This window comes from Patiria miniata, unplaced genomic scaffold, assembly GCF_015706575.1.
Source record: "Patiria miniata isolate m_02_andy unplaced genomic scaffold, ASM1570657v1 HiC_scaffold_6, whole genome shotgun sequence".
NCBI lineage: Eukaryota > Metazoa > Echinodermata > Asteroidea > Valvatida > Asterinidae > Patiria > Patiria miniata.
This window is the reverse complement of record NW_024037073.1, coordinates 15,658,590-15,678,605: the sequence shown is the minus strand read 5'-3', so window position 1 is coordinate 15,678,605 and position 20,016 is coordinate 15,658,590. Positions and strand designations below refer to the sequence as shown.

Below are 20,016 nucleotides of genomic sequence, written 5' to 3'. Positions count from 1 at the left end.
CAAAATGCACAGAGCGGACTTGCCTTAATTGGTTAGACGCGTGATAACAGGCATTAACAGGCATTGGCTTGTAATCGCGAAATGCCCAGGTGTGCCATTTTGTCGGTTATTTTGCATGACATCTAAAATGTTAATAGCCATAAAACTGTAAGCAAAACTACTCCTTAAGATATATTTGTGGCAAAATTGTTAAAAAATAAATACTTCAGGATATAACAGATGGTATTGTGCAGTTTTTGTCGTCATAGATGAAGTATTAACCCGGAAAAAACCCGTCAAATTTTGAGGAGAATACCGTTTACCCAAATTCCGTTTTTAATGAGGCTTTCATTTAAAACGTTTTTTAAGGGATATGGTCCCAACCCGATGAAATAAAAGCGATATTTCATAGTTCATTTTAAAGCTAAAGATATTGTTGCTCGGCGTTAACATGGTTATGTTATCACTTATCAGAATTCAATAATAAAGACCAAAAACGTATGAATATTCAAAAATATAATGAGCTGGCTTGACAGACTTCGACACCAAATCGGGCGCAGAGCCCTGCAAATCTGAGAGCCGCCGCGCGCAGGGGTCTTTGTTGACAAGTATTCATGGTATTTTCCACCTGTACGGGCCGTTATCACGCGTCTAACCAGGCGTTTGGCAGAGTCGTTTATCGTTGTGTGTAGGGTCCGTGATAGAACAAACACAAAATGTTCGTGTTCTTAATTCGATGATTGTCAGATATTTCATTGGAAGTAGACGGTACAGAGTGGAAATGTCGCCTTGAATGCATTTTGGAATTTTTTTTTGAATACTGTGTGCACTGTGCACAAAACGACATTTAATGTTTCAATGCAATTAGAGAACCCTTTTGATTTAGCAGGGAAATTGTCGTGAATATGAGAGCTTCTGACAAAAACAACGGCATTCTCCGGGACAGCATGCAATTGCAACCCAAACGCGTGTGAGCAATAATATTGTGCCTATGTTTTGATTCATGTCGTATAGTGCCAACCTGCGTCAAGTTATTATTACAAACTTATTATGAAAGACCACAGAACTTACGCTTCTTCTTCACTATCCCGCGAGATTCTTGCATCAATTTCTCGGCAAGAAAGTCTGCATGACATAAAAAAGGTTTGAAGTGTCATATAGCAGTTGAAGTGTCATATAGCGTTGAACATTTGTAAAAGAAATTGAACATTTTTTTACACTAATAAGTAAGCCTTGGAACATGCAAGTTTCGTGCGTTTAGGGGAAAAATCCACAACAGTCAAACGTGTTTTCTCCTCTACCATGGAAACTCAAACGTTCATTTTAATGTGCGTATAGACTATACAAATTATCAAATCTCGAATCAAAATATATTTACTCCAAGCATGACATATGTACGACAGGCCCAAAGGGCTGTGCGAACGTGGATATAGCTTATAAGAATACTTCTATGTCGGAACGGTAGGGATAATGGAACATTGAACAAATTTACCGGGATATTCTCGAACATGGAACAAATTTACGGCACTTACTCTCTGCAAAACACAAGGCACATCCAACGACCATCAGGAGAAGCAGGCACATGTAAACCTTCATTCTGGCTGATCTACAAAGTGAGGGAGAAAATGAATGACAGTAAGATACTTGCAATGATATGGTTGTACCCCCCCCCCCCCCCCCCCACCCACACACACACACACACACACACACGCAGATTAATTCGGCTGTTGCGCGATTTGTACTTTTCATGAAATTAACACATTGTCATATCAACGTGTATATTCGTGAAAAATGATCGTTAACAATGAAAACATTCAATTACCAGGACGTTTTTACTTTCAAAGCAACTGACATATCAAATCTGGCCCCGTTTATCCAAAGCTTACATTTTAGGTTGAAACAAAACTTGAAACCAAAGCAAAGTCAGGAGGCGGAAATGCACTGGATGCTTTCAACTTGATGTCTACTGAACGAATGCGCCACAACAACGCCGAGAACACTTCTTTGTATATAGTAGCTGGGTTCAACTGTCAGAGAAGAGTCATCTACAGCTATGCTGAAACACGTACATCTATACAGACGTTTAAATTAAAGACCATGTAACTCTAGTGGCGTTTCTCATGTTTGAACACATCATGCACATCATAAACGCAAAGAAGGGGAAAACAAACACCCCCCCCCCCCTCAGAAAAAGAAGTTCGCTCGTGGAGCCATAAAATAGAACTAACACACGCATGCGCACAGGCGATTATGGGATGTAAGAAATAAATATCATTGGTAAAACATGACAGAACGGGGGGAAAGGGGGGTGCGTGAGGTCCTATTTTTAAATTCGGTCTTTTTTCTGGCAGTTTGAAGGATGTAAACCTTGCAACAGGTGTCGATAAACTGTCAAAATGGATGAAAAAAATGTGAAGCAAATAATAGAAGTAAATGGTGGACGCTTTCGGTCAGGAGTTTATGTTTATGCCAGGTTTTATCTACATCTCAGCCTTGACCCGTTTCGGATAAAATGGGGTTTGTTTTAATTTGAAGGGTTCTGTCTGCATTTTGAATACACCCTACTATAGCTTAACATTCTGATATCAACCCGGAATTTCAAGGAAAGCTCACGCAACTTGATCTTATCAAGGTATGGTCTATCAGACATAATGTACGAAGGTGATTGCTAATTGTGTTCAAAGTTGAAACATGGCCATTTTTTAACTAAAATTACTTGTAACTTGATACTGTTCATGTCGTCGTGTATTTTGTTAATATGCACACTACTGTAAAGTCTGTTATCAGGGTTGATGCTTCAAGTTCAAGCAACTGTGAATATTTTGAAGAGAATTATTTTAAGGAAAAGGAAAGAAAGAAATTAAAACTCGAACAATTCTAAAACGGTGAGCAGGTGGTGACCAGTCACGCAGCTGAAAAATGTCCTACTTTTGATCCTAAATAACTATGTTGTTTACCAATGAAAATAAACCAAAATTTTGGAATATTAAAAAAAAGTATGACAAATGTAGTTATGCGAATTTCATCAGCTCTGTGCAAGAGGATGAGATTTAAACGCCATACGAAAACATATACTCATTTTCAGAATCTGCCACTTTCGACTTGGCCACCTCCTATGTCGACACAGCGCTTGGGACGGTGGCCGAAGACGCGTGCTGCGGCCGGAAGCTTTTGAAGGAAAGCAGGATCATTCCTGATGTCATTGAAAACCTCCTCGATTGTTGGCGCAACACACGATCGAGGAGATGTGCAATGACATTAGGGTTGACCCTGCATTCCTCCATAAGCTTCCGGCCGCTTCACGCGCTCTCCCGAATCAGCCACCGTCTCCAGCACTGTATCGTCATTCTGAAAGTGAGGGGTTTTTTTTAGTACGGCGTTTAAATCTCACCCTCTTGCACAAACCTGATGAAACTCGCTTCATAATTTGTCATGCCATAATCTGGAATTGTGGTTTAAATCCATTGGTAAACAACAGAGTTATTCAGGATCAAATTTATGAAATTTTGTTGACACGTAGGTAGCTGTTTGCTCTATTTGAACTTTGTTACTGCCTTAACCAATGGAGGTTTATACGTGGCAGACATGGTCCAACGTTTCGAAGCGCATTCTTGTGCTGCAAATAGCTATATAAAAATAAAATCGGTATCGATAGACTTCAATATGGAAATTGACGGAGCCTCTAACGTCCTTTGAGTTTATGAAACATATGCTTGTCTAAGAATAAATGTTTTACGAATTTTTGTCTCTGCAGGGGCATAATAAAATTCTGCTCTCAGCTAACTAAAGAATGGTTCTTGGTTCTTGGCCAGACTGTACAAAATATGGTTTTTGTTTTTGCATTATGATGTCAGAGGCAGAAAGGCAGAAGTAAAATATTTTATTTCGAATAATTCTTGTATCTAAAGTAACGATGACTGAACCTATCCCTTTAGACACGAACAGTTTGATGATGTTGCATTGTGTACCTTGCGGCATGGATAAGCTAAATATCTGCTCTGCTTGAGGTCCAAGCCTCAGTATCGAAATATTGGAATAACCATAGACGACAAAATCTCCGTCACAGACACAGCCGGATCTGAACAACTGTGTTCCGAAATGGAAAAAAAAATGACGCATAGCTTTTTTGTCAATGCATGGGCATAATAAATTCTGTTCCTAACTAACGAAAGAATGGTTCTTGGTTAGCCTGTATAATTAGAAAACTAGATATTCTGCTTATTTTCTAGAGAAAGCTGATTAATAAAACAAAATAGACATTCAGATATCCCAGTTCAGGCATATATTTTCATATGAGCAAAGGCAGTAGAACAAGGGGGAAAGGGGAAAAAATATTACACCAACATTTTGTTTATATTTTGACATTTATCTTCACAATTGATGATGTGATAGCATTGTGAAAAGCATTGCAGTTGCACCAGTTTAGATGACTAAATTAAATGGTGCCAAGTGCGTTTTGTCTATTTCGTTGATTGCAATGAGAATATCGTGAGCTCCTCCTGAAACCGTCTTTGGCAAAATATATAGCTCTGTATATATTAACTTGCATATCAGCAGCATGCAGCTCACTGACGTTTTGGCTGTTGCATAACACAAAAGGTAAACTATAGATGCCTGATATGAGACACAACACCCTCGCATCTTCTTCTGGGATTACATTGATTGCTGCACGCCGTGTTTCTAGTCGAATTCGGATAATTATATCAATCTTCCATGGATTTCGAATAACAGAGAACTTGGTTGTCTGAATGTTATGTCCAGTTTTTTTTTCTTTAATTTTTTTTTTTGTAAGTGGGGTTCCAGACAGCGCTCGTAGGCGGTAATAAACCAAAATGCGGGTTTTTTTCCTCAAGTCGCGAGCCCAAAATAGGGTCTTTCAGAAATGAGAACAAAAGAATAGAAAAGAAAAGAATCCTCTATCAGGCGAACGAAAAAAAGATGATCTTTTTCGAATTCCAAAAAAGTTACTTCCGTTCTGAGGAACTCTTCATCTAGAACATTTTAATGTTTTGTGTGTATGTGCAAAAAATGTTTCTGGGCAATCAGAACGAAATTTTGGGAAATGCGGCTTTTCAAATTCAAAAAGCACGTTTCTTTTGCTTGTCACTAGGGGCGTCATAACGAATGATGACGTCATCATGATTTCGTTTGTGTAAAAGCGGCCAAATTGTTTTTTATTATAGAACATGCTCCCCTTCCCTAGTTCAATTCATTTATCCTAGCAGTTCCAAAAACCCCGAAAGTAAAGGTCGCACTTGTAGTATGTTCATTTTGGAATCAGGGTTCATGTTCACACCGAGTTTCAGTTCATGTGTTTTCCTATTGAAAAAACAGTTGCGGATAATTATTATCTAGAACGAAAACGATAGACAAAGATCGCAGAAAGAAGAACTGGCACCAAATCTTGCTGATATCTAAGGAGCCAAGAGGTTCCGTCCGAGGGTTGGTCAACCGTGTAAGAATCACAAACGGCGCAGTTTAATTGCTCTTCGCAAATGTAAGTAGGCCTACACAATAGTAAAAGAACGTAGTCATTCTTTAACTAAAATCGCTTGTAATTTGATACTGATGATGTCATCGCAGGCATCATTGTAATATGCATATAAACCTCAGTATATGAAGAAGATTGACGGTGAATTTAATACTGTCCAGATAAGAATCAAAGAGAGAAAACTCGAACAATTCTTAATGGTGAGCAGGTGGTGACCGGTTAAGCGAAAACACGTATTTGGTAGCTTTTAACTTTATTTGAACCTTGTTGCAGCCTCTACCAATGGAGGTTTACACGTGGCAGACATGGTCTAACGTGTTGAAGCGCAATTCAGGCGCTGCACATGCCTACTCGAAAATAGAATCAGTATCGGTAGACTTCAATATGGCTTTTGACGGAGCCTCTGACGTGCCTGGAGTTTATGCAACATATGCTTAGATACTATCTAAAAATAAATGATTTGATGGCTCTTTTGTTTTTGCCTGGGAATTATAAAATTCTGCTCTTTAGCTATAACGAAAGAGTAGTTCATGGCTGGACTGTAGAAAATACGATTTTTGTTCTTGCATCGGATGTGAAAGGAAAATTGGTGAGGTATGATTTCAATCAATTAAGACAGGAAAAGAAATATAGAAAGAAGATAATGGATTTGGAATGTCAGAGAATATTTTGTGTGATTTCATACGAAACGAGGTGATCCCATTATGATTGGGCTTCTATTTCGGAAAATTGAACGCACCCTGAAAAGGAGTACCCCATGTCGAAACAGTATGCTTTTTTTATAACGCCTCACCGGATATTCTGCCTATTTTCTAGAGATATCTGATTAATAAAAACAAATCAAAGTTAGATGTCCCATGGCCCACTTCCGGCATTTATTTTCATATGAGCCAAGGCAGTAAAAGTAAAAAAAAAAAAAAAAAAAAAATGAAATATATATATATTTAAAACAAAAGGTAATTTGATACTGATGATGTCACCGTGTATCAGTGTAATATGCACACCTCGGTATATCAGGGTTGAAGTTTCACGTTCAAGCAGCTGTGACAACTTTTGAAGAATCTTCGCATTGAATTATTGTCCAGAAAAGGAAAGAAAGAAAGAAAGAAATTAAAATTCGAACAATTCTAGAACGGTGAGCTGGTGGTGACCAGTCACGTGAAAACATGTGTTTGGTAGCTGTTTACTGTATTTGAACTTGTTGCTGCGTCGGCCATAGCGCCGATGGAATTTTATACGTGACTAACATGGTCTAACTTTTTGAAGCGCATTTCTGGTGTTGCACTATAGCTTCTCACAAAAACAATTAATCAGTAGTTACATGTATAGACTTCAGTATGGAGTTTGACGGAGCCTCTAACGTCCATACAGTCTATGCAACATATGCTAAACATTCTAACATAATACACACAGCACTAGTACGCAAATATTGTTTGGACGCCATCTCCTTTCGCGGGCGCTGTTCAAAGCGGACGATCATGGGCGCAATTGGACAATAGGTGGCGCTTTTCGTGATGGAACAATTGCCGTCTTTCAAAAAATTATAGGCACTCACTGAAAAAAAAGGCGCTCGTGAAAGAAAACCCGGCACTCGTGAAAAAGAGGCACCCGTTACAAAATATTGGGGGCGTGGGATACCCCCTTACCCTCCCCCTATCGCTTGCTATGCCACTATATAGCTCAGACTCAAAAACGTTATCATGAGAATCGATGGACATCAGAAGAGACATCAACATGTGTTTATAAATCGAAAAATAAATGTTTGATTGCTTTTCTGTCTTAACATGGGGAAAATAAAATGCTGCACTGAGCTAAGGAAAGAATGATGGCTACACTGTTCGGAGCATTACTTTTCTGCATTAAAATATGAGAGGACAAACTGAGGTACGATTACCATCAATCAGAAAATGGACTGGGACGTTGCTTCACGTGAATTTGTTATGATAAACGTGATATATATTTTTTTTCTGTAGGAAACGTGTTCTCATTCTCTCAAAGCATGGCCTGCTATTGGTTGAGCTTCCCATTGCTTTCCCAACCCAATGGAACACCATACTATTATATCCAGGCTTTGAACCGGTATAATGACGGCAAAGGCTTGCACATCCTCACAATCAGACGCACTTCTTTACTAGGTGAAAGTCATGATACAATGACAAATAATGCACACATTCCTCCACACACGGATTGTGTACAAAGAGGGCGTCCCTTTTACTTGTTCATGACCAATTTTGTTTCTATTTGTTTTCAAGTATGGAAGAAACGAGGCAGGATTTTGAAAACACAATCAAATAACATGGATGACTATGACAGACAGACGTCTAGAGAATTCATTCATGGACACTGATAAATTATTTTGCGTGCAAGAGTCAATTTATTTTGCCAAGAAGTTGTATCATTCACAGTACGTTTACGAAAGAGAAAGCATCGAAGGATGAAAAAGGATGAGAGATAGCCTACGTTCAATTAATAACGAATGATTTCAAAGTCCTGTTTGAAGAATTGGATCTTCTTTTACAGTGAACAAACACCTGTTATGAGAATAAATTCCATCAAGGACAGCCTATCTGTGTTTTGTAACAAAGATGTACATAATTTATGGCTGAGTATTTTACACAACAAAATGGCAGGTTTTAAAAGATAAGGCAACAATCATTTTTAAAGGAATAGTATGACTTTATATTAGTCAACAGCGAGAAAAATAAGATCGCATGTGAACATCTTCCTGTATTATAGAACCAGTTTAGCTTGTGTGCACCCTTGAACTTTACGGTAATGGCCCCATCTAGAGTTGTGACAGTTGGGGCGTAAAATAAAATTGGATTTTACCCATTATCACGGATAATGATAACCATGCACCAATGTAATACCCAAAATACCAAGAAGACCAAAAACATTACATAAACGAGTATTCCAATCTAACCTTAAAGCTGAAACATTTGTGGCTAACCCTCAGTGTCTTTTTGATTTGAAATCACGACAAAGAAGTGTGCCAATTTAGAAAGTAACCTTCTCATGTTTTTTCTCGGCTTGTGTTCCGCCCTTTCCACAAAAAAAAAAATCCTTGGATGCAAACGTTTCCATATCCCAGCGCTGCTTACACGATACAAGCAGGAAGAATATTAATGGATATTTTAAAAGTGGATTTTACCCATCATCACGGATAATGATAACCACGCAACACCGATACCCCAAAAGCCCAAGAACAAAAACATTACAGACAGGAACAAACGTATATTGTTTTAAGACACAAAACAGTGGAAATAATAATTAAGTCCGTATTCGAGCTCACTTTTCGTGCCATTTACAGAACGCATACAAATCTCAAAGAATGTATCTTTAAGATTTGTATGCGTTCTGTAAAAAAAAATCAAATGTGCCGATCGTTTAATATATGTCGGTATTCACGGATCGATTATATATATTTTCGTTTCATTTTGATATCAAAAGTGCTCTTTAAATTCAGAGTGAGCAGCCTTTACACACAAACAAAATATCCTAGGATGCATAAAATGTTCCCATATCCAAGCGCTGCTTCAACGATACATGCAGGATTAATATTCATGGATATTTTAAAAGTGGATTTTACCTATCATCACAGATAATGACAACCACGCACCCCAAAAGAACAAAAACATTACAGACATGAACAAACTAAGATAACGAACATAGATTTTTTTTAAAACACATCACATGAAAATAATTATTAAGTCCGTGCTCGAGCTCATAATTTGTGTCATTTAAATGACGAGAAGAGTGTAGACTTTTATAAGTTCTGTAAACAATTCAAATGTGCCGATCGGTTAATATATGTCTGTATTGACGGATCGAATAAAGATATTTTTTGTTTCATTTTGATTTCAGTATCACTCTTTAAATTCACATTGAGCAGACTTCAGACGTGAACAGCACTGTCACGGAATCAATGGAAAAAAACTGGCTGGAACACGGACCCAGTATTGTTAACAAAAATGAGACAATCTTACCAGGAAAGAAGAAAAATGAATTAATGTCAAATCTTTTTATTGAATCAGAATAAAGCCTTGCTGTCGGTTAACCACTGACGATCTGCATGGAGATAATAAAAGAAAAAAAACACCATGATTTCTTCAAGGACTAACGATGGACTTACGAGGACCAAACGTTTAGACACTAGCATTTAAATGTCGTAAAGAGAGAGGTTTTGCAACGCTAGACCTACTTTAGAGAAAAGATGGGAAAAGTTCATCAATTGATAACGATGGGCTTACCATGGTTTAATTCATTCATGTTGATTGTCAGAATTCCTAGCGTCCTTTTCCCACCCACCAGCAAAAGCCCTGATCGTGACCGGGAGGTTTAGAACAATACATTGGATCACATTCGGCATCAGTTGTGCAAGCTGAAACAGAAACCAACATGGAAGTGAATGACTCGTAGAGAAATATTTGTGTGGATAATCTGTTGAAGGAAGCTTTAAAGAGACTGTCCATGTTTAACGTTTACAGGCATCCAGGATAAATTACCATAAAGTAAAAGCCTGCAACTATTTCGTTTTATACCACAAAGAAAAGGGACTTACATGGCTCAGGAGGTGCCATTCAAGATATTGAGATGCTGTGATAACCTTTCACGGGATGACAACATCCTACACGTATTTTTTTGTCAACGTCCTGGGATGTTTTATCACGAGATGATGACATCGTAAAAATAGGATGTTGACATCCTCAGATAATGTATCTAGGGATAAAGACATCCCAAAAGAATAGGATGTCGAGAACCTGAGAACATTTATCACGAGATGACAACATCCTGAAAGTAGGATTGCTTCCCATAACTCCACTAAACAGCATTGGAAGGTATCTGGGGATGTCGACACCCTACTTTCAGGATGTCGTCATCCCGTGATATTATTGTCTCACGATGTCGGGATCCTACTTTCAGGATTGTGCTACCCGTGATAGATCTATCCGAGGATGTTGGCATCCCTCTTAAAACATGTCGTTATAGACGTCATCCCGTGATAAACTATCTCAGGATGTCGACGTTTTACGTGTACGATGTTGTCATCCCGTGATAAATTATGACAGGATCTCAACATCTAGGATGGCACCTCTGGAGTTCGGTAGGGACTAGTTCCGAATTTCAGATATCGCTATTTCTCAGAAATATGATCTTGGAAAGATATAACTATGGAATATCGGATTTCGGCAAATTTCAAACCCCCCTCCCCCCTAAAAGGTCGTTCAATTTAAAACCCATCTTTTTCAACCAGTTTTATTTGAAAATTAATACATTTAGTCCCCAACAACTCTTCCATAAGTTTAGCAATAGCGTTGGCATGACAAATAATTTGGTTCAACTTCAAATGGTATTCATTTATTCAAAATCGTCGAAGACAGCTTTAATATCACAAGGTTTACCACGAATTTAATTTCCTCAATGGACTCACATGATTGATTCACATATTTGCATTCTTTTTTCTGTGCTATTTGCTTTCAGATTTCAACATATTCCGAGTGAACAGAAATTAACCAAAACTAGGCTGAATTAAACATGTGCAAAGTCTATGGGATTGGGGGAAATCTAAAAGCTTTTTTTAAGCGGAAAAGCCAATAATAAACGGGCCCATTCCAAGTTTAACAACGCAAATAAACAACAAAACATCTTGTTTTCATTTCCAATGAAGATTTATTTAGATTCACTTTTCGATTTTCAGATTTTTTGTTTTACTGTCTTCCGATTCAAAACAATGCAAACGATTGTTTAGTTTTTAAATTAAGGCAAACAACAGAATAAAACTGATCTAACAAGCAGCAAACGCCAAGAACAACGCCCAGTGAAAGGAGAATTGTACACTCAGTGTGTGAATAATCAATGTTGATATTTATAAATGAACCATTTGACGGTAACAATTGATTGCCTATAAACGAAGTAGAACCACGGATCCTACACACAAGGATAAACGACTGTTCTGAGCTCTAGTACAAAATGCACTGAGCGGACATGCCTTATTGGTTAGACGCGTGATAACAGGCATTAACAGTCATTGGCTTGTAATCGCGAAATGCCCAGGTGTGCCATTTTGTCGGTTATTTTGCATGACATCTAAAACGGAAATATTCATACAACTGTAAGCAAAACTACTCCTTAAGATATATTTGTTGCAAAATTGTTAAAAAATAAATACTTCAGGATATAACAGATGGTATTGTGCAGTTTTTGTCGTCATAGATGAAGTATTTACCCGGAAAAAAAAACCCGTCAAATTTCGAGGAGAACACCGTTTATCCAAATTCTGTTTTTAATGAGGCTTTCATTTAAATTTTTTTTTTAAGGGATGTGGTCCCGACCCGATGAAATAAAAGCGACATTTCATAGTTCATTTTAAAGCTAAAGATATTGTTGCTCGGCGTAAACATGGTTACGTTATCACTTATCAGAATTCAATAATAAAGACCAAAAACGCAGACTCATGAATATTCAAAAATATATAATTAGCTGGCTTGACAGACTTCGACACCAAATCGGGCGCAGAGCCCTGCAAATCTGAAAGCCGCCGCGCGCAGGGGTCTTTGTTGACAAGTATTCATGGTATTTTCCACCTGTACGGGCCGTTATCAGACAACCAGGCGTTTGGCAGAGTCGTTAATCCTTGTGTGTAGGGTCCGTGGTAGAACAAACACAAAATGTTCTTAATGTTGTGTTCTTAATTTGATGATTGTCAGATATTTCATTGCAAGTAGACGGTACAGAGTGGAAATGTCGCCTTGAATGCATTAAAAAAAAATAGAATACTGTGTGCACTGTGCACAAACGACATTTAATGTTTCAATGCAATTAGAGAACCTTTTTGATTTAGCAAGGAAATTGTCGTGAATATGAGAGCTTCTACATGAAAATGAACAAAACTTCGTTGACATTTGCAACAAAAACAACGGCATTCTCCGGGACAGCATGCATTTGCAACCCAAACGCGTGTGAGCAATAATATTGTGCCTAAGTTTTGTTTCATGTCGTATAGTGCCAACCTGCGTCAAGTTTTTATTACAAACTTATTTTGAAAGACAACAGAACTTACAAATCTTGAAGGTCAGTATCCCGCGAGATTCCAGTTCTTGCATCAACTTCTCGGCAAGAAAGTCTGCATGACATTAAAAAGGTTTGAATTGTCATATAGCAGTTGAAGTGTCATATAGCGTTGAACATTTGTAAAGAAATTGAACATTTTGTTTAACACTAATAAATAAGGCTTGGAACATGCAAGTTTCGTACGTTTAGGGGAAAAATCAGTCAAACGTGTTTTCTCCTCTATCCTGGAAACTTAAACGTTCATTTTAATGTGCGTATAGACTATCATAATTATCAAAACTCGAATCAAACTATATTTACTCCAAGCATGACATATGTACGACATGCCCAAAGGGCTGTGCGAATGTGGTAAAAACTTATAAGAATACTTCTATGTCGGAACAGTAGGGATAATGGAACATTGAACAAATATATCGGGATATTCTGGAACATGAAACAAATATACGGTACTTACTCTCTGCAAAACACAAGGCACATCCAACGACCATCAGGAGAAGCAGGCACATGTAAACCTTCATTCTGGCTGATCTACAAAGTGAGGGAGAAAATGAATGACAGTAAGAAACTGGCAATGATATGGTTGTAACCCCCCCCCCCCCACACACACACACACACACACCCACACATGTATTCTGGAATTTGTATTCCTGTGGAGACATTTCTTTGTGCTGGAATTTACTACCTTACGGAGACATGAACACAATAGGGAACAAAAGATTGTATACGTCTCCAGAAGAACATTTCTATAGATGAATACGTCTCCACAAGAATTTCACGAAATAGATATATGGATTTTACTCAAAGACTAGGAATTTCCAAGGTAGGTTGATTTGTCGCAAATGGAAGAGTTTTAGAAAAGGGATATTTAGTCCAAATTTCAGCCCAGGAAATTAATTCTGGTTAAAATAAGAGCATTTTGAAACTTCAATTTCAAACTCGAAAACTTTACTACACGAGAACACACCCACCCACCCACACACACACGCACACACCCCTACTTGTTTCACATGACTAGTGTGGACTTTCCATTGCTTTCGTGTAGTTAAGAAAAACCAGTGAAAAAACTCATTTTTCTCAAACTGTGAAAACTCTTTCAACCCAATTTTTTTTCTACACTCTAAAAAAAGAAGTGTAAATTTATGTTGTGTAAAACTGTTGTGTAAAAAAATTGTGTCATTTCTGCCCAATATTGAGCAAAATGAAAATTTCGCTTGTACCTCCTACTTGTGTCAAATGTGTTACACATGAAAAGGGTAAAATAGTACCCAACATTGACTACAAGTCCCAGCAGCACAGGCAAACAGTTAAAATCATGGTATTATTACCCAAGCGATGGGTTAAAGAACTGGATTTACCCCACCACTGTGTAACAATTCTTTCATTGTACACGTCGAAGAGTAGAATTTACCACGACATTAGTAAAAGTTACCACTGTGTGGGGTAAACCTACGCACGTGACAACGTTTACCCAATATTGTGCACGCGTCATCACTCATGTACAAGATGGCAGCCGCTTGTGAGACCTTCAACAATTTGGGGATTTTTAAGACGTGATTTCTTTGTTCCAGGTAAGTCAGTGAAATGAATTTCAGTGTTATTTCCTCCAAATGCGATGCTGATGTATGAGGATTAATATCGGGGAGATTGGAGAAGTGACATGCTTACTATTTAGACATGTATTTGCAACATGGACGTCACGGCTCTACCAACCACGTTTCCATGCACATGATGCATGCGTTTCATGTACCGTATAGTGAGTGTTCTCAGATCTAGAAACACGGAGTAAAGTGACCGACATTTGGGGAATTGTTTTTGAATGAGTTGATTGAGGGAAATTCTAACACCCCTGCCCATCATTTAGCCCACGTTCCTCGTAATAGTCCTCATGCATCAGCACCATATTTGGGGAAATATCATCTTATTCATTTTACTGACTTTCCAACCCTGCAGGACTCAGTTATTGAAATCCCTCGCGATTGCTGTCTCTAGCATGCAATTCACATTGCAGAGTTCAAAGTTGAATAAAACCGCAAGGATCAATAACAAAGGTACACAACAACTAATTTAAAAACAACCCAAGTGATGGGTAAATTTAGAACCCAACAGTGCAGGGTAAAAATTAGAACCCAATATCTGGGTAAGAAACTGACACAACACTTGGGTAAAAGGAGGGTTGGGTAAAGTTTACCCAATAATTGAGTAAAAAGGGAACATGGTCGTCACATGGGTAAACTTTCTTACCCAACTTTGTTGTGCAAACACGTAACACAATTATGGGTAAAAGTTACACTGAAATGGGTACTTTTCTACACTTTAGCTGTTGTGTAAAAAAAAGTACACAAGTTGACGACCATGTTCCCTTTTTACTCTCGAAAAGGTAGTAATTTTACCCAATATTGAGCAACTATTTTTTAGAGTGTATGATTCCCTTTAGTGTTTCTCTTCATTCTGCTACAGATAAACCTAACCCAAAAATGCCTCTAAACCTGTTTTCCAGAAATGGGGAAACACTGTGTGGACGTGGGGCAAGTCCACACAACGTCGGTGCTACCTACATTATGTGGACGTCTTTTGTTCGGAAGTCCACACTGCGTATGTAAGACAAACTCACCCAGACAGACACACCCAGATTAATTCGGCTGTTGCGCGATTTGTACTTTTCATGAAATTGTCGCATTGTCATATCAACGTGTATATTCGTGACAAATCATCGTTAACAATGAAAACATTCAATTACCAGGACGTTTTTACTTTCAAAGCAACTGACATATCAAATCTGGCCCCGTTTATCTAAAGCTTACATTTTAGGTTGAAACGAAACTTGAAACAAAGCAAAGTCAGGAGGCGGAAAATGCACTGGATGCTTTCAACTTGATGTCTACTGAACGAATGCGCCACAACAACGCCGAGAACACTTCTATGTAGTAGCTGGGTTCAAGTGTCGGAGGAGAGTCATCTACAGTTATGTTGAAACACGTACATCTATACAGATGTTTACATTAAAGACCATGTAACTCTTGTAGCGTTGCTCATGTTTGAACACATCATGCACATCATAAACGCAAAAAAGGGGGAAACAAACAACCCCCCCCCCCCTCAGAAAAAGAAGTTCGCTCGTGGATCCATAAAACACACGCATGCGCACAGGCGATTATCGGATGTAAGAAATAAATATCATTGGTAAAACATGACAGAACGGGGGGAAAGGGGGGTGCGTGAGGTCCTATTTTTAAATCCGGTCGTTCTTTCTGGCAGTTTGAAGGATGTAAACCTTGCAACAGGTGTCGATAAACTGTCAAAATGGATGAAAAAAAGTGAAACAAATAACAGAAGTAAATGGTAAACGCTTTCGGTCAGGAGTTTATGGTTATACCAGGCTTTATCTACATCCTGGCCTTGACCCGTTTCGGAGAAAATGGTGTTTCCTTTATTTTAAAGGGTTCTGTCTTCATTTTAAATTCACCCTATAGCTTAACATTCTGGTATCAACCTGGAATTTCAATGAAAGCTCACGCAACTTGATCTTATCAAGGTATGGTCTATCAGACATAATGTACGAAGGTGATTGCTAATTGTGTTCATAGTTGAAGCATGGCCATTTTTGAACTAAAATTACTTGTAACTTGATACTGTAGATGTCGTCGTGTATTTTGTTAATATGCACACCACTGTAAAGTCTGTATATCAGGGTTGATGCTTCATGTTCAAGCAGCTGTGAATATTTTGAAGAGAGTTATTTTAAGGAAAAATAAAGAAAGAATTTAAAAATAGAACAATTCTAACACTGTGAGCAGGTGGTGACCAGCCACTCAACAAAAAAATTTCCTACTTTTGATCCTAAATAACTATGTTGTTTACCAATGAAAATAAACCAAAATTTTGGAATATTTTAAAAAAGCATGACCAATTTAGTTATGCGAATTTCATCAGCTCTGTGCAAGAGGATGAGATTTAAACGCCATACGAAAACATATACTCATTTTCAGAATCTGCCACTTTCAACTTGGCCACCTCCTATGTCGACACAGCGCTTGGGACGGTGGCCGAAGACGCGTGCTGCGGCCGGAAGCTTTTGAAGGAAAGCAGGATAATTCCTGATGTCATTGAAAACCTCCTCGATCGTTGGCGCAACACACGATCGAGGAAATGAGCAATGACATTAGGCTTGACCCTGCATTCCTCCAGAAGCCTTCAGCCGCAGCACGCGCGCTCCCGAATCCACCACCGTCTCCAGCGCTGTTTCGTCATTCTGAAAGTGAGGTGTTTTTTTTTAGTACGGCGTTTAAATCTCACCCTCTTGCACAAAGCTGATGAAACTCGCTTCATAATTTGTCATGCCATAATCTGAAATTGTGGTTTAAATCCATTGGTAAACAACAGAGTTATTCAGGATCAAATTTATGAAATTTTGTTGACGCGTAGGTAGCTGTCTACTTTATTTGAACTTTGTTACTGCCTAAACCAATGGAAGGCTTATGCGAACATGGTCTAATGTTTTGAAGCGCATTCTTGTGCTGCAAATAGCTACTCAAAAATAAAATCGGTATCGATAGACTTTAATGTGGAGTTTGACGGAGCCTCTGACGTTCTTGGAGTTTATGAAACATATGCCTGTCTACAAAAAATGTTTTACTGGTTTTTTTGTCTCTCTAAGGGCATAATAAAATTTGCTATCAGCTAACCAAAGAATGGTTCTTGGTTCTTGGCTAGACTGTACAAAATATGGTTTTTGTTTTTGCACTATGATGTCAGAGGAAAATTGGTGAGGTATGATTTCAATCAGTAAGACGGGAATAGAAATAAGATAATAGATTAGAACGTTGGTTAATGTTTTGTGCGATATAATACAAGCACTAGCATTCCGAGGTAATCACAAAGAGATTGCGGTTCTATTTTGGAAATTGAACGCACCCTGAAAAAAACTTACTCTGTACCCCAAGACTGTTTATATTCTGCCTATTTTAGATTTCCGATTAATTAAACAAAATCAAGTCCAAATGTCTCCGTTGGGGAATACATTTTCATATGAGCAAAGGCAGAAGTAAAATATTTTGTTTCGAATAATTCTTGTATCTAAAGTAACGATGACTAAACCTATCCCTTTAGACACGAACAGTTTGATGATGTTGGAGTGTGTACCTTGCGGCATGGATAAGCTAAATATCTGCTCTGCTTGAGGTCCAAGCCTCAGTATCGAAATATTGGAATAACCATAGACGACAAAATCTCCGTCACAGACACAGCCGGATCTGAACAACTGTGTTCCGAAATGGAAAAAAAATGATGTATGGCTTTTTTGTCTTTGCATGGGCATAATAAATTCTGTTCCTATCTAACGAAAGAATGGTTCATGGTTAGCCTGTATAATTAGAAAACTAGATATTCTGCCTATTTTCTAGAGATATCTGATTAATAAAACAAAATAAACATTTAGATGTCCCAGTTCAGGCATTTATTTTCACATGAGCAAAGGCAGTAGAACAAGGGGGGAAAGGGGAAAAATATTACACCAACATTTTTTTTATATTTTGATTGACATTTATCTTCCCAATTGATGATGTGATAGCATTGTGAAAAGCATTGCAGTTGCACCAGTTTAGATGACTAAATTAAATGGTGCCAAGTGCGTATTGTCTACTTCGTTGATTGCAATGAGAATATCATGAACTCCTCAGGCCTATATATATTAACTTGCATTATATCAGCAGCATGCAGCTCACTGACGTTTTGGCTGTTGCTTAACAAAAAAGGTAAACTATAGATGCCTGATATGAGACACAACACCCTCGCATCTTCTTCTGGGATTACATTGATTGCTGCACGCCGTGTTTCTAGTCGAATTCGGATAATTTATTATCTTGCATAGATTTCAAATAACACAGAACCTGATTGTCTGAAAGTTATGTCCAGTTTTTGTTCTTTAATTTAATTTTTGTTTGTAAGTGGGGTTCCAGACAGGGCTCGTAGGCGGTAATAAAACAAAATGCGGTTTTTTTTCCTCAAGTCGCGAGCCCAAAATAGGGTCTTTCAGAAATGAGGACAAAAGAATGAAAAAGAAAAGAATCTTCTATCAGGCGAACGAGAAAAAGATGATCTTTTTCGAATTCTTAAAAAGTTACTTCCGTTCTGAAGAAATCTTCATCTAGAACATTCTAATGTTTTGTGTGTATGTGCAAAAAATGTTTCTGGGCAATCAGAGCGAAATTTTGGAAAATGCGGCTTTTCAAATTCAAAACCACGTTTCATTTGCTTTTCACTAGGGGCGTCCTTTCGAATGATGACGTCATCATGATTTCGTTTGTGTAAAAGCGGCCACATTTTTTTTTATTGTAGTAACATGCTCCCCTACCCAAGTTCAATTCATTTATCATAGCAGTTCCACAAACCCCGAAAGTAAAGGTCGCACTTGTAGTATGTTCATTTTGGAATCAGGGTTCATGTTCACACCGAGTTTCAGTTCATGTGTTTTCCTATTAAAAGAACAGTTGTGGATAATTATTATCTAGAACGGAAACGACAGACAAAGATCGCAGAAAGAAGAACTGGCACCAAATCTTGCTGATATCTAAGGAGCCAAGAGGTTCCGTCCGAGGGTTGGTCAACCGTGTAAGAATCACAAACGTCGCAGTTTATATGCTCTTAGCAAATGTAGGTAGGCCTACATAATAGTAAAAGAACGTGGTCATTCTTTATCTAAAATCGCTTGTAATTTGATACTGATGATGTCATCGCAGACATCATTGTAATATGCATATACACCTCAGTATATGAAGAAGATTGGCGGTGAATTTAATACTGTCCGGATCAGAAAACAAAGAGAGAAAACTTGAACAATTCTTAAATGGTGAGCAGGTGGTGACCGGCTAAGCAAAAACAAGTATTTGGTAGCTTTTAACTTTATTTGACCTTGTTGCAGCCTCTACCAATGGAGGTTTACACGTGGCAGACAATGTCATGGTCTAATGTGTTGAAGCGCAATTCAGGCGCTGCACATGCCTACTCGAAAATAGAATCAGTATCGGTAGACTTCAATATGGCTTTTGACGGAGCCTCTGACGTCCCTGGAGTTTATGCAACATATGCTTAGATAATATCTAAAAATAAATGGTTTATGGCTCTTTTGTTTTTGCCTGGGAATAATAAAATTCTGCTCTTTAGCTATAACGAAAGAGTAGTTCATGGCTGGACTGTAGAAAATATAATTTTTAATTTTGCATCGGATGTGAAAGGAAAATTGGTAAGGTATGATTTCAATCAATTAAGACGGGAAAAGAGATATAGAAATAAGATAATGGATTTGGGATGTCAGTGAATGTTTTGTGTGATTTCATACAAAACTATTCTTTGGAGGTGATCCCATTAAGATTGGGCTTCTATTTCGGAAAATTGAACGCACCCTGAAAATGAGTACCCCAAGTCGAAACAGTATTTCTTTTTTATAACGCCTCACCGGATATTCTGCCTATTTTCTAAAG

General features: G+C 38.1%; 2 long non-coding RNA genes across 2 annotated transcripts; one reads left to right on the top strand and one right to left on the bottom strand.

The window, feature by feature from the left end:
• Positions 1-8,836: 8,836 nt before the first annotated feature.
• On the bottom strand, positions 8,837-13,065 carry LOC119743413. Its single transcript, XR_005273023.1, has 4 exons — positions 12,996-13,065; positions 12,531-12,593; positions 9,721-9,851; positions 8,837-9,538 (listed from the first exon to the last, which is right to left on the bottom strand). It is a non-coding gene; the product is annotated as an uncharacterized LOC119743413 (long non-coding RNA).
• Positions 13,066-13,996: 931 nt separating this feature from the next.
• On the top strand, positions 13,997-14,603 carry LOC119743407. Its single transcript, XR_005273020.1, has 2 exons — positions 13,997-14,109; positions 14,492-14,603. It is a non-coding gene; the product is annotated as an uncharacterized LOC119743407 (long non-coding RNA).
• The last annotated feature ends 5,413 nt before the right edge of the window (positions 14,604-20,016 follow it).